Source organism: Solanum pennellii, chromosome 11 (assembly GCF_001406875.1).
Source record: "Solanum pennellii chromosome 11, SPENNV200".
Taxonomy (NCBI): Eukaryota; Viridiplantae; Streptophyta; class Magnoliopsida; order Solanales; family Solanaceae; genus Solanum; species Solanum pennellii.
The window spans coordinates 23,733,547-23,746,762 of record NC_028647.1 but is presented as its reverse complement, the minus strand read 5'-3'; positions in this window follow the sequence as shown (position 1 = coordinate 23,746,762).

Here is a 13,216-nt window from a genome sequence, read left to right as displayed (position 1 = left end):
TGTGATTAATATTTTCACAATCTCAATTATAGTGTTTGCATGAGGACTATACATTCAATCAACACAAGAGAATAATTTCATTCTACATAATTCATGCCGCACAATAAATATGGTTCAAGAGAATAGAATCATCCCAATTACCTTTCTTGTATCCTTCCATACATCGTACAGCTTACTAGGAAATTTAAAGTTTATGTACACTATTCTTCATCATTTATACAACCCTAGAATTTACCCTCTTTTAAAGATTAGGAATCAATTATCATGATTACCTTGATCTAAATCACAATAGATATGGAAGACAAGATTCTTTAACAATATAATCATCAATTACAGTGCATCATGCTCATATATACTCAATTCATCCATCAACATTCATGAAATATGGGTCATTGGGTGCACATGGGTTCTTGGAAGATTATAACTATAGAAATCATCAATTAATCCCAATATATTCATAATACAAAGAACATAACATAAAGTAAATAGTTTAGGAGTGAACCCATGGCTAGATCACAAAACCCTAGTTTTTGGTCACAATATTGATTTCAAAAATAGATGTATTGAAGGGCTTCATTTAAAAACTAATCCATAGAACAATGTCCCCATACCTGGATTGATGATAATCCATGAATTTGAAGTGCACAATAATGAATCTTGGGTATCCTAGCTTGATCTCTTCCTTGTTCTTCAATGGTGGTCAAGAGAGGGAATTTATGATAGAGGGAAAGTGGGTTTTGATATTTGATTTGGGAGGTACGAAGAGATGGTTGGTTTATTGAGTTAAAACCCTTTTATAGTCCTCAATAAACAACCCCTTAATAATTAATTATTTAATTAACCAATTAACTAAACCCCCTTAATTTGGCCTACTTAAGGCAGTGAAGTGGGGTCGAATTGACGAGACCACGTCAATGTACAGTAGTCCCAACCATAGACCGTCTTAATCATTCGTGGTTTGGGACACAGACTGAACTCTTGGAGATCTTTATGAAATTTCTAAGTGTGAACAAAAAATCACCATCGACAGGCCGTACTCTCTTTGACGGCTTGTCATTCACCGTCATGGATGGCATACTGTCTTCTAACAGATTTTAAGGTCAATTGTTGGGTCCTCCTCAAGGACCCTTAGAATGTTCGTTGAGGAATAGTACCCAGGCTTTTCAACCCTAAGCACACTCTAAGGTATATCTTAAACATTTCCACTAATTTTGAGGTTTATCTGATTTTTCAAACACCTTGAAACACCTTAAGGCACACTAGGTCATTCTTTCACAAATCTCCGAACGTTGTGGTCATCCCTTGATCTTATGGTCATAATGCCTCCTAAACAAGTTGAATACATTAGTTTATGTCTTGAATTAGAATTATACACAATATGAGTCTCTATTCTAAGTCATGGAACTTCGAGGGTGTTACAAATGTTAGATATGGTTAGGTCGGAAGTCGTTACACGAGCTCCATCACACGAAGGGAATAAAGCAGGAAGCACCTCAATCAAGAAGTCATAAAACACAAAAGGCAAGGTAAAATGATATCTTTTAATTGATTGGAAATATAAAGGAAAATAAAAAGCATGTGCGCCACCATAATAGATCTTGGATAATGATAACATCTATGACACTTACTTCACTACCTCCGAAAGTGAGGGAATTCTCATAGAATCCCAAACTACAGAATTTGACAAGAGTGGCAAGTGAAAGCATAGAGGGCAGAACTATGCTAAAAAGAATTGAATGACTCATTTAAGGTTGGAACCATTAAAGGCATCTCGCTTAATCACTTAAAAAAATAGTAGGCAGGGAAGAAACAAAATATAGTGGTAGTCACTAAAACCAAACTTGCATGGACACCTTTACCTGACCCAACTTCTAAACCTTCATGTATGTCCTCGGTAATACCCCTTTAATCTCATACATCAAGACTTCATGTCACTGCATTGCTAAATAGATCATCTTCTGCCGCCATCTCCCATGTTTCGATCACATAGGTAATCCTGATAAAAATAAGACAGCTTGCTCTATCCGCAAATAGGCGGACTACCTCCCTGGAAACCTCCATTCCAGGAATTATTTTGAGTGCCCTGAACAAGATTGTAACATCTCTAAGAGCCACCATTGATTAGTTGAGCACCAAAATAACAATGTGTGAAATGAGACCAAGGGTCAAAAAATGAGGCGATAACATTAAAAACTGCTATAACTAAATTTAGAATGGATATGTACCAGCTTAAGTCCACTAATATACACATGGTCTAAAAGACCAAAGTACTCCCATATGTGTCAATAATGCCTGAAACAACCACAATAGTCAAACATATAGTTGGGCTTACGTTAGAGTCACAGATATATGAGGACATGGATATTGAAAATGAAGATCAGATAAAGACCGTCAAAATCTTAATGGGTGCAACAATTCTTGTGTCAATGGTAAACATGCTTTCTATTGTCTCCAATGTAGTTAACTCGTCTGGATTAACCAAGAATCCTGATATCCCTGGCACCAATGCATAGACAGATGAGGCGACTGCTTAAATAGGATCCCATCTATTACCTTCCTCTCTATATTTCATTAATTTCACTTCTGAAATATTTTTATTTGCATTTGAGGAAACATGCTTTTCTTTGTAGTGGCGGGAGCGCCATTTCTGTGGTCATAATATTGTTGTGTTTATTGGTTTCCTGTTCTACATCGCATTTTAGACTTTTTTTTGAATGTTTGACCTTATGGATCCTCTTTGAATTTTAATTGCAATCGACTTAAACCCTTCCAAACAAAATTAATTTTTTAAATTTTTTTTCCACCTTTTGCGTTAAAAGAAGTTGTTCTTGTACAAATTTAAGTCTCAGTTTCGATCAATACTTCTAACCTTCATAGTGCTCTCAATTGAACAAACATGAATGTACGACTACGACAGGACCATATAAATTTACATCGACAATATGTGAACTGTTTGCATCTCATTGTGATTAGCCATGTATCAAATTGATTTCTCCTGTGATGATCGATGCACACTAGGGAAAGTGTATAGTCTTATTTGTATTTAGTAACGATGCATTGTTTGACGATCTGACTTTAACCCATTCATGAACAAACCTAGAATTTGCTCAATTAGTCTGATTGATTTATAAAGGTGTCCTCTTGATATGATCTTAAAACTTTTAAAGAGTGTGAGCCAAACTTTACATATACCTCTTTTGTGACCTACCCATGAGAATGTGAAACTCCTTTTTACACCCCTTGAGCCTTACCCTTCTTTGGAAGAAAACTTGTGAAAACCTAGACAATTATTCAACTACCACCTTTAATCCTCATGACTTTTGATTGAATCAATAGCCAACTTAAGACAAAATATTATGTTGAGGTGTGGTGAAAAGGAAAAGGGGAAAGCATGAAGTGCAAGAAAAGTCTCCTAAAACCATGGTATTTCAAAGAAATGGAAACCTTCCATATAAAAAGAAGAGAACAAAAAAGAATGAAAATGAAAGATTATGGAATAAAACACCAAAATAAATTTGAGTTTTCTAAGAAAACAATGGAAACAAATAACAGGCACCTTAGCTACACCAGAAAAGAATTGATACAAGGAGGTGAAGAAAAGAATGTGTTGAAAGCCCCAAAGTTCATGCGGATCTTTAGTGACCAAGAATAAATGACCATACCTTTTCACCATCCCCATTAAAAGCTTTAGAAAGACATTTTCGATATTGAATAAGCCTAATCAAAGATTGATTTGAAAATAATAGAAAACCTATGGGTGAAAAATGCATTGTTTTCCTCTTTCTGAGTGTGAGTGTTGCATCTGATTCCTGATCTTAAAATTATTAACTTTTGTGCGTGAATATGGAATCATTCTTTGTGTGAAGGCATTCTGATATCCTTGTTGAGATTGAACATGCATTAGTAGCAAGTATTGTGAGCATGAGAATCTTTGGTAATGGTTCATCAATGATATAAATTGATTTTATTATTAATTTTCACTATAAAGAATAAACACAATTAAAATGATAAGAAGGAAATTTAATTTGAAAATAAAATAGATAGTATGATAATTTAAATAATACATAAAAATATAATACATAACATTATAATGTAAATACAAGAGAAAATACAATACATAACATAATAATTAATTCGGAATGAAGCAAGAATCATGCCTAGAAGATGTTGAATGTGCATTCAGAGTTTTACTATCATGTTTTTCAATTATTATAGGACCTTTATGTTTTATCTTTGAGTATACAATTGATCTTTGCATGACTAGTTTGAGACTTGTTGTGTATGTTTCTTATGCAACACTATTTAGACATTGTTTTTGAAGCTGCTGAACATGAGTTTTACTTAAGGAAATGCAAAATTTTAGTTGTGACTGTTGATGGCTCCACATATTGGACTTGTTCGGTTTTATTTTAATAGAAATGATTTCCTCTAATGCTAATTTAGTCTCAATATCTTATGAAATTCTTATGTTTCAGGTATTTGATGTTTTAGTGGAAGCATGGACACATACGCGCGAAAAGGGAGGGAACAAAACGGCTGAAAGAACATGAAAGTTGAAGCCTGAGCATCACCAATTATATTTGGATAGTCTCCAAAGGGATGTATTCCTCCTTTTTTCTAGAACACGAAGTCATGAAGGAAGTTGATGAAAAAGGCAATGAAAGGAGCAGTCCTCGCTTCGCCGAACAATTTCGTGAAGCAATGCTATATCGCCTAATGGCCCAGAGCATAAAGATGTTGAAGTTAAGCACAAAAAAGTGACGAATCCGAAGAAGGGAGAACCGTCGAGTCATTCGGTGATCGTGGATAACCTCGCCTAGTGGTCCAATGCAGCACTTACTCTAAAAGATATAAATTCTAACTGTACATTTTACTTTAACAAAAGGTCTAAATTATATTATTAATTTTTCACTTTTTAGAACTTTCGTTTTTGTAACTTTCTTTTAAACATGGAGGGGGTTTTATTGGAGACTTTAACCTTCATTTTTGTAACTTTCTCTTCCTTAGGCGACTTTCTCAACTTTTTGAGTATGAACCATTAACCTAGAAAGATTCATCTTGTCATGAAGCATAGTTGCACGACATTCTTCTTCAAGCTCTTCTGCTACACCCGTTACATAACGACTCATTTCCTCCCTAGCATTTGAAACCAAAGAAGAAGCATATTTGGACAACTTAATAAACTTCATGAAGTATTCCTTAATAGCCATACCTCCTTGACAATGTTTGATAAACTCCTCTACCTTAGCTTCTCTTTGTTCCCTTTGAAAGAATCTGTCAAGAAAGGCCTTGTTTAAGATCTCCCAAGTCACTGGACCATCTCCTAAAGCCCTACTAGTATTCCACATATTGTATCATGTTTGAGCCACATCCTTGAGTTGATAAGAAGCAAGTTCAGCCTTCTCAGTAGTACTCACCCCTATTGCAAATTAAATCTTGTAAACCTCATCTAGGATATCTTGGGGTTCCTCATCCATCTTTGATCCAAAGTAAATGGGAGGGTTCATCCTACTAAAATCTCATAAACGGCTAGCCATAGTACTAGCATGGTTCTCTCGTGGTGCAACTTCTCTATTAGATTGAGCCGTGATGTCTTGAGCTTGGGTGGTGATGGCTTGGGACATTTGGAACAGGGCTGCCCTCACCTCACCATACATCATAACTGGAGGATTCATCCGAACTTGATCATTTGCAGCAGCTTGCACTTCAGGAGCATTTCGGTTACCTTGCAGAGTAGCTCCCACATTCGCAATATATACCCCTACTCTTCTAGCGGTTGTCCTTCCTGTGTTCATTGCCTATTCAAAAGAAAGGGATTAAAAGGATTAATTCTAAAAAACACATAGTGTCAAAGTGTTAAAGGCACGACATAAGAGTATCAACAAAAGAGAAGTTTGCTAATCATCAAATAGCCTCTCGTCCACGATTGTGGTGCGCTTCACTACCATGAACAAGGCGCTAGGTAACGTGGTGTAGTGAGAAATTAATTCTAAGGATATTTAAACTCATGCTCTAATACCATGTTTTTCACACACAAAGAATACACCCCAGATGAGACCTGCATCGTTAACCTTTCAGAGGTCGCAGACAAGCCTCTTCTTAGCTTTCATCACAATCATACAGTGAAATTTGCGGAAAATTAAAAAAAGTTTTAATATACTAATGAAGTATACTCATCCTTCATACATAAGACTTATAAAAACATACAATATTCTAAAACTGTCTCACATATATAGAAACTGTCTAAGAGTTGCAAATCTGAACTTAGCCAATAAAAGTTAATATGCGATATAGGTCTTATTACAAATGAATCCAAAGAAGATAATGGAAATAGCGTACTCTTAAAACTACTAATAATCTACGTAAGCTAGAATATGAAAAATAGCATCCCCGAACATGAGGACCTACCAAGACTTGGACAATGAGTTCCAAGCTTCTTCAAATCGACCTCCTTAAGCTTCAATGGCCGGAACCTACAGTTGTAGTAATGTAAAGTAATGGGGTTAGTACGCCACATATACTAAGTATGGGTATATCCAAATAACACATAAGGACATGCATGAAATAGAATCATTTATCATATCTTTACAAAACATGCTAAACCATATGAAAATCTTCATTGTGCATACCATAAAAATCCACACATAAATACAAAGAATAATCAATAAGAATTGAATTGAGAGTACAAAATTCCATCTAGAAAGTAGACCCATAAAATTGGATGAAAACAACGATTTTTGAAGATTATCGAAACCAATCTTTGAAGAGACTCTTGGGGAAAAGTGTCCCATGAGTAAATAGTCTCAATACCTGGACAGTACTTGATGAATGATTAAGGAAATAATTTATATTTCATCCCTATAAAAGCTTGAACTGGTTCTTCAATGGTGGTTTTTGGGGGTAGTGAGATAAACTAGAGTGAAGTGGAAGTTATTTGGGTTTTGGGATTCATGAAGTGTTAGGTTAGTTAAATGAGTTAGAACCATTTTATTGTACTAAAATAAATAATTAAACCAACCTATTATAATTAATTAATTAATTACCTAACCACCCCAAATTAATTTGTGTAAGACAGTGAGGTAGGGTTCAAACGACGACTCCCCTTTTGAAAGGCACCACGCACTGTTTTGGTCATCTGTGGTTTGGAACACGGGCTGGAATTCGGAGGAACAAGGTTAAAAATCTAAGTGTGAACAACCGATCACCATCGATTGGTCGTACCCCCTCAACAGCTCGTCGTTCACCTTCGTCGATGGCACACTATTTTTGATAGCTTTTAGGTTCAAATGTTGGGACCTCCTCGAGGGACCTTAGGGAGGCCCTTGGGGAGTCGTACCCTGATGTTTCGATTGTAAACACAAAATAAGGTTTACTCTAAACCTTTCACAAAGTTTGACGGATCGCTGAAGTAATTAAGTAAACATGACTAACGTCGTTTAATGGGTGAGATAAAGATGAGTTGTATAAATTACAGACTTTAACCTTCACTGTTTTTCATTGCTCTCACTGTTAATTTTTTCAATAACCTTCTTAGTATTTCAAGAACTTTCACAGGGTCTTTAGCACTTTGGACACGATAGTCTTTAGAACAAATCTACATAAGAAGAGATTACTAATTCTATTACCTAAGAGAAATCATAAAGTTGAATCAAGTGCATATGTCCGCGGATCTTTGAGGACCTACCACAAAATCTTGGAGATAAGAAGTCTAAGCTTTCTTCAAAGATGGAGGAGCAACCAATTAGCCGGAACCTATACTCATAATAGAAAAGGGAGAAAGGGGTTAGTACAATTAATGCACTAAGTCTGGAGAAATGCATAAAAAAAACATTAAAACATGTGAAAGGGAAATTTACATGTAAAGAATGCTTTTATGTGGTTTTGAAAACCATTTAAATCATTAAGACAACACACAAGACAATACCCCAACCATGTACAAACTACAATTAAAGCATGGCCTTAGCACTTACTAGAGTACACTTGTGCAATATAAAGTTAGCATCCCATACTATCAACCCTAATGAAAGAGGGCCGATATTTTTATCAAACACCATTCCTAGGAAATCTGCAAACATCTGCAGACTTCAGCCTATCTCACTCACATTTTTGACTGAGTATATAAATACTTAATGGCAGAACTTAAACAATGAAAAAACACTTTATAGGAACTCTTCCTAGCTTTTATTAATTATAAAATCAATACAAGGAAATGTTTCACAATTTTTTTTAAGTCCAGATTCAATCTCCCATACCTTAGATGAAATTTCAACCCATTTAAAATTTTTGCACAAGGAAGTTACATGTTGCAGTTACAAGTGACAAATGCCCAACATTTGTCATCAAACTCCTTAGTTTTATTTTAGCAATCCATATAAATGCCTTTTTCATTCCATCATTAAGTCTCACAGACTTGCGTTGTCAGGCCAACACACTGTCTTTTATTGTCGATGACGTCTGCCAACCCATAAGCCTTGCATGTCCAAGCTGTCTTGCAAACACCCAATCACCTTGAACCTTTGTTTCACTTTTTTGCCCCTACGCATGCCAAGACCAATGCCCAAATCCTTCACATGCATGTACAGAGTTAGATCAAGTAGTTTATGGGTATAAGAGAACATCTGTACCACTTGAACTCGTGTCCTCATCGAAATTGTTTTGAGATAGTCATCGAATTGAACATAAAACTTCCATAAGTCCTTTGATTTCTCCCAAACTACATCAACTTCACTCTTGCCTTTCCAATGAATTATGAATTATGGCTTCGTATTCTTCTTATTGGTGCCCATAACCCGGTGATCAAGGATCTTCTCAATTTCAGCATTAAAATGTGTAGGTACTGCTGGTGTAGCCCTTTTTGACCTCTTCCTATTCGGATCATCTGCATTTGCAATGTATTGTTTAAAGAAACTCACATGGAAAGTGGGATGAATATTTAACCTTTCTAGCGGTTTCAATCTATATGAAACTTTGCTAACCCGTTTCACCACTTCGAATGGACCATCATAGTTTGGAATCAAACCTCGATGTCTAGTCTTACTTGAAATTTGTTTCCATATTTGTGGAGTAAGTTTTAACAACACTTTGTCACCCACATTGAACTCAACTAAGCGAAGATGTTGGTCAACATACTTCTTCATGCGCAGCTGAGCCTTAAGCACATTGTCTTGAGCCTCATATAACATCTCATGTCTATCTCTTGGCACTTTGTAGATTTCTGGATACTTCCCCTCTTTTTTTATAGTAATCAATATCCAGTGTCGTCATAAATTGTTTCTGTAAAATGATTTCGAAACGGCTCATTTATGTTGCAGACGACTTGCACAGCTTATAACAAAACTGCGCAATGTTTAACAAGTCAACCCATTACGGTTGACTTGTTGTCACATAATGCCTTAAGTACTCTTCTAATAAGTTATTAATCCCTTATGTTTGTTTGTCTATTTGTGGATGATTTGCAGTAGAAACTTTTAACTAAGTCACCATCATAATGATAAAATTTGTCCAAAATCTTCTAGTGAATATTATATACCTATAACTCACAATTTCATGCAGAACACCAAAGTATTTCACGACATACTTATAGATCAAATCAACATCAATCTCAAATGAACATAATTCAGGTGCAGCAATGAACAAAATATTTTAAAAACCTATCTACCACCACCATAATTGATGCATATCAATCAATCATAGGAAATCCCGAAATGAAATCTATGCTTACCAACAACCAAGGCCTTTCTGGAATAGGAAAGGGCTGCAATAATCCAGCTTCCTTCTTACGTTCAATCTTTTCTACTTGACAAAGACGAAAACTCTTTACGTAGTCCTCTATGGCATATTGTTTCTTCTATATAATATTGAACATTTTGATAGGTTGAATTTTTGTATAAGTGACTCTATATGTTCTGTTGAACTCATGTTTATGTTGAGAAGGAAGCTCTTATGTGAAGAAATTGATATTTTGAGTTTCAAAGTGTAAATGCCATAATTATGTGTTGAATAGAGTGCTGAGGCACTCCTATGAGATAGACTAAAGATGATTTTATACTATTTTTTTTGAGCTACTAGTATTGAGTCTATCCTTTCCCTTCCAAGGATTTTAGTGTCATTCGGAGCCAAAAGTTCCTAAGGGAAGGGGATAATGTGACACTCCAAAACTCCATGACATAAGCTAGAGCTTCACATGATGAACTAAACCTTAGAACAATTTTTTTAAGAGTAAACTAATTTTTATAAACTATTTAGGATGTTTTAGAGTCAAGGCGTCAAGAAACGTCCATGACGTCTGAAAACTAGCGGAATTGAACTAGTAGATGTCCCTATGTTTTGTGAAGATTTGAGAGTGTCGTAGGAAGTCTAAAACTCATAAAAAGACATTCTATTGGTAAAATATTGTATAAAGGGTAAAAAAGTCCTGAAAGGATTATCCAAGGACCCCCCCTGAAGGGTCCTTGAGGATGACCCGAACATGGGCAAGCAGTCTGCCAAAGCAGCCTGCGCGCAGCCAAGAAAGTGGATTCTGCTGCGCAACGCACAGCCAACATGGGGAGGGAAAAATTTTTCCTCACGACGCGGAGCCTCCGCGAGGTCCACTTCCTCAACCTGGATTTCAAAAATAAAATATGAAATTTACCCCGCGACGCGCAGCCACTTCTCAGATTCGTTAGAATCCTATTTTAAGCATTTTAACTTCACAAAAAGACCTATTTAAGTGAGGGTTGTTTTGGGTAATTTAGGGGTGACTATATATTTACTAAGGGTAAGTTTTAAGTTATTTCTCACTCAGCTAAATCAAATTCCCAAAAAATAACCTTAAATCTCTTATCTCTCTGTAATTTCTCCCTCTATTGATCCTCCATCAAATGATCAAGGGATCTTGAAGAAGAATACCAAGTTCTCAAATTTTGTGGAACTACCTTCATTAAGGTAATGTTCTTCATTCTTGGGATACCTTTCCCCATGAGGTCCTTTCAAGTTGATTTCTAAATCACCTAATTCCAAGGGTTGTTTTGTTCTAATGGGTTTTCTTGTAAATTTATGTGATTATGATTAATTGTGATTGTCTATGACTACGTAAGTATATAATGTTGAGTAATTGATTATAATTTTGGGAAATCGTATGAATCATGTCCCTTTCCCCAATATCCTCAAATCTTGGATCCTTCTTGTGAATTAATTGGAATTAAAGAAAGTATTGATTGTTAGACTGTTATCTATTCTAATTCATTCATGGATTGCCTAGGGTAATGTATTGTTGGGATTGGTTTAATTCTTGAAGAATTTATGACGAACCCTACTCTCCTTACCCTAGGTTATAAATTGATGTTGAATTGGTTAGTGATGAGTCAATTGACTTATTTATTCTGTTAATTACTATTGAATTATGTTACTACACTTATTATTAGATAAATTAGCTGGTTGATGGTAAGACCATGGATGATGACTTTGAAGGAGATTCGGTAAGTATTATAATCTCAATCTATTACTTTGATTATGATAACTTGTGTTTTAGTGATGATGTTATATTGATGTATACCTTATGATAAGATTGATCAGGGTTGGTACAATGTTGAATTGAAATGTCTTTATTTACGGCTTGTGGGTTGTTCGCTAAGATGTAATGACATAAGGTTGGTGATAAATTGCCTATGCGCCTTATCCTAATGTGATTATGTAAATGTGCTAACCTCGCATGTGTGAATTGTATTGAAAGGACACACTCATGCAATTCTTATTGAGCGTTGATTATCACTATATAAGGGGTAGACCCTATGCCATAAACTAAGTTAAAATTATTAAGGAAAGATATTTCAAAAGGGACTCTAGGTTAACATCGAGTGAACTAGAAGTGAGGATTGTCCCTTCCCACATAGGGAAGGTAGGATCACAAATGTGCTCATGAGATTGGACTCTATAATGCATGTAGCATAAAGAGGGTCCCAACTATATATCCTAGTTTTTTAACTGTGTTGCCTCCATATGAATACTAGCTAGTGGATCCACATAGATGCTATGTTCATGTTTTGGTATTACGTTGGTAAGTAGTCTGCCTTCTTTGGATGTAGGGTTCCATCACACGAAATTTCACATTAGCTCATGTGGTCTATGACGGTTAAGGCAAGATGTTCCCAAAATTAAAATGAAGTAGTAAAGTTAACTCAAACTAGGATAACATAAGGGGTTTAGTTTAGTCTAGGTAGGGTTATGGGACTCTACCTTTATATTGCACTAGTTAGCTTTGAGGGAAGTCTTACAAGGATGTTCTTATGTGTGTGTATGTTTATAAAGGTAAATAATATGTATATGCTGATCTTACATGTTAATGACACTATGTGATATTGGTTTCACTTATGAACAAGTGGTTGGTCTATTTTGCTAAAATATGATGATAGTTACTCTTAATGATATTGTATGTGAAGTTGGGCATTGCTCATAGTTCTTGTTGGAGTTTACTTGGTTGAGTGAGTTTGTGGGGACTTGCTTAGTCATTGCACTAGTTTATTTAATGGGGGTTCATATGTAATGGTCTTTCATTGGTTATGATGTTATGAAATCTTATACATGCTTGTTGATATTAAAACTTGATGATAGAGTTGTCTTGATTATGTGTTAAATTATGTTAATATGCATGTTGACTTGACATAACTTGATTATTGTTTGTCTTGTGATGTACATGGTTTTTACCTGAGGAACATGTGCTTATTGATAGGTATTGGTTCTTGAATATGCATAATGTGTTTTCAAAGTAAATTAGCATGCTTTAATGAAATGTCCCTTTTTAGCATGATTTCTATGTTGTGTGTGCATATGTGCCCATACTTAGTACAAGTTATATGCTAACCCCATTTCTCCCTCTTGTCCAAACATTTTAGGTTCCGAAGTTGAAGGATTAATCACCGTTTTCAAGGAAGGCTTGGAATCATTCTCCAAGTGGGTATGTCCTCAAGTCCGAGGATGATGCTTTATTATTACTCTAACTATGTTTCTTTGTTATAGTATAAAGACAATCTTTTCATTCATATTTTTTCAAGATATTATTCTAAGCCCTAAGTGGCATTTCTATATTTGTCTAACGACTTGTGCTCATATGGTTGACTCTATTTAGACGGTTTAATATGAGACATCCCTTTTAAGACTATGTTATGTATCTTATATATATATATATATATACATATATATATATATCTGTGTGTGTATATATATATATATATATATA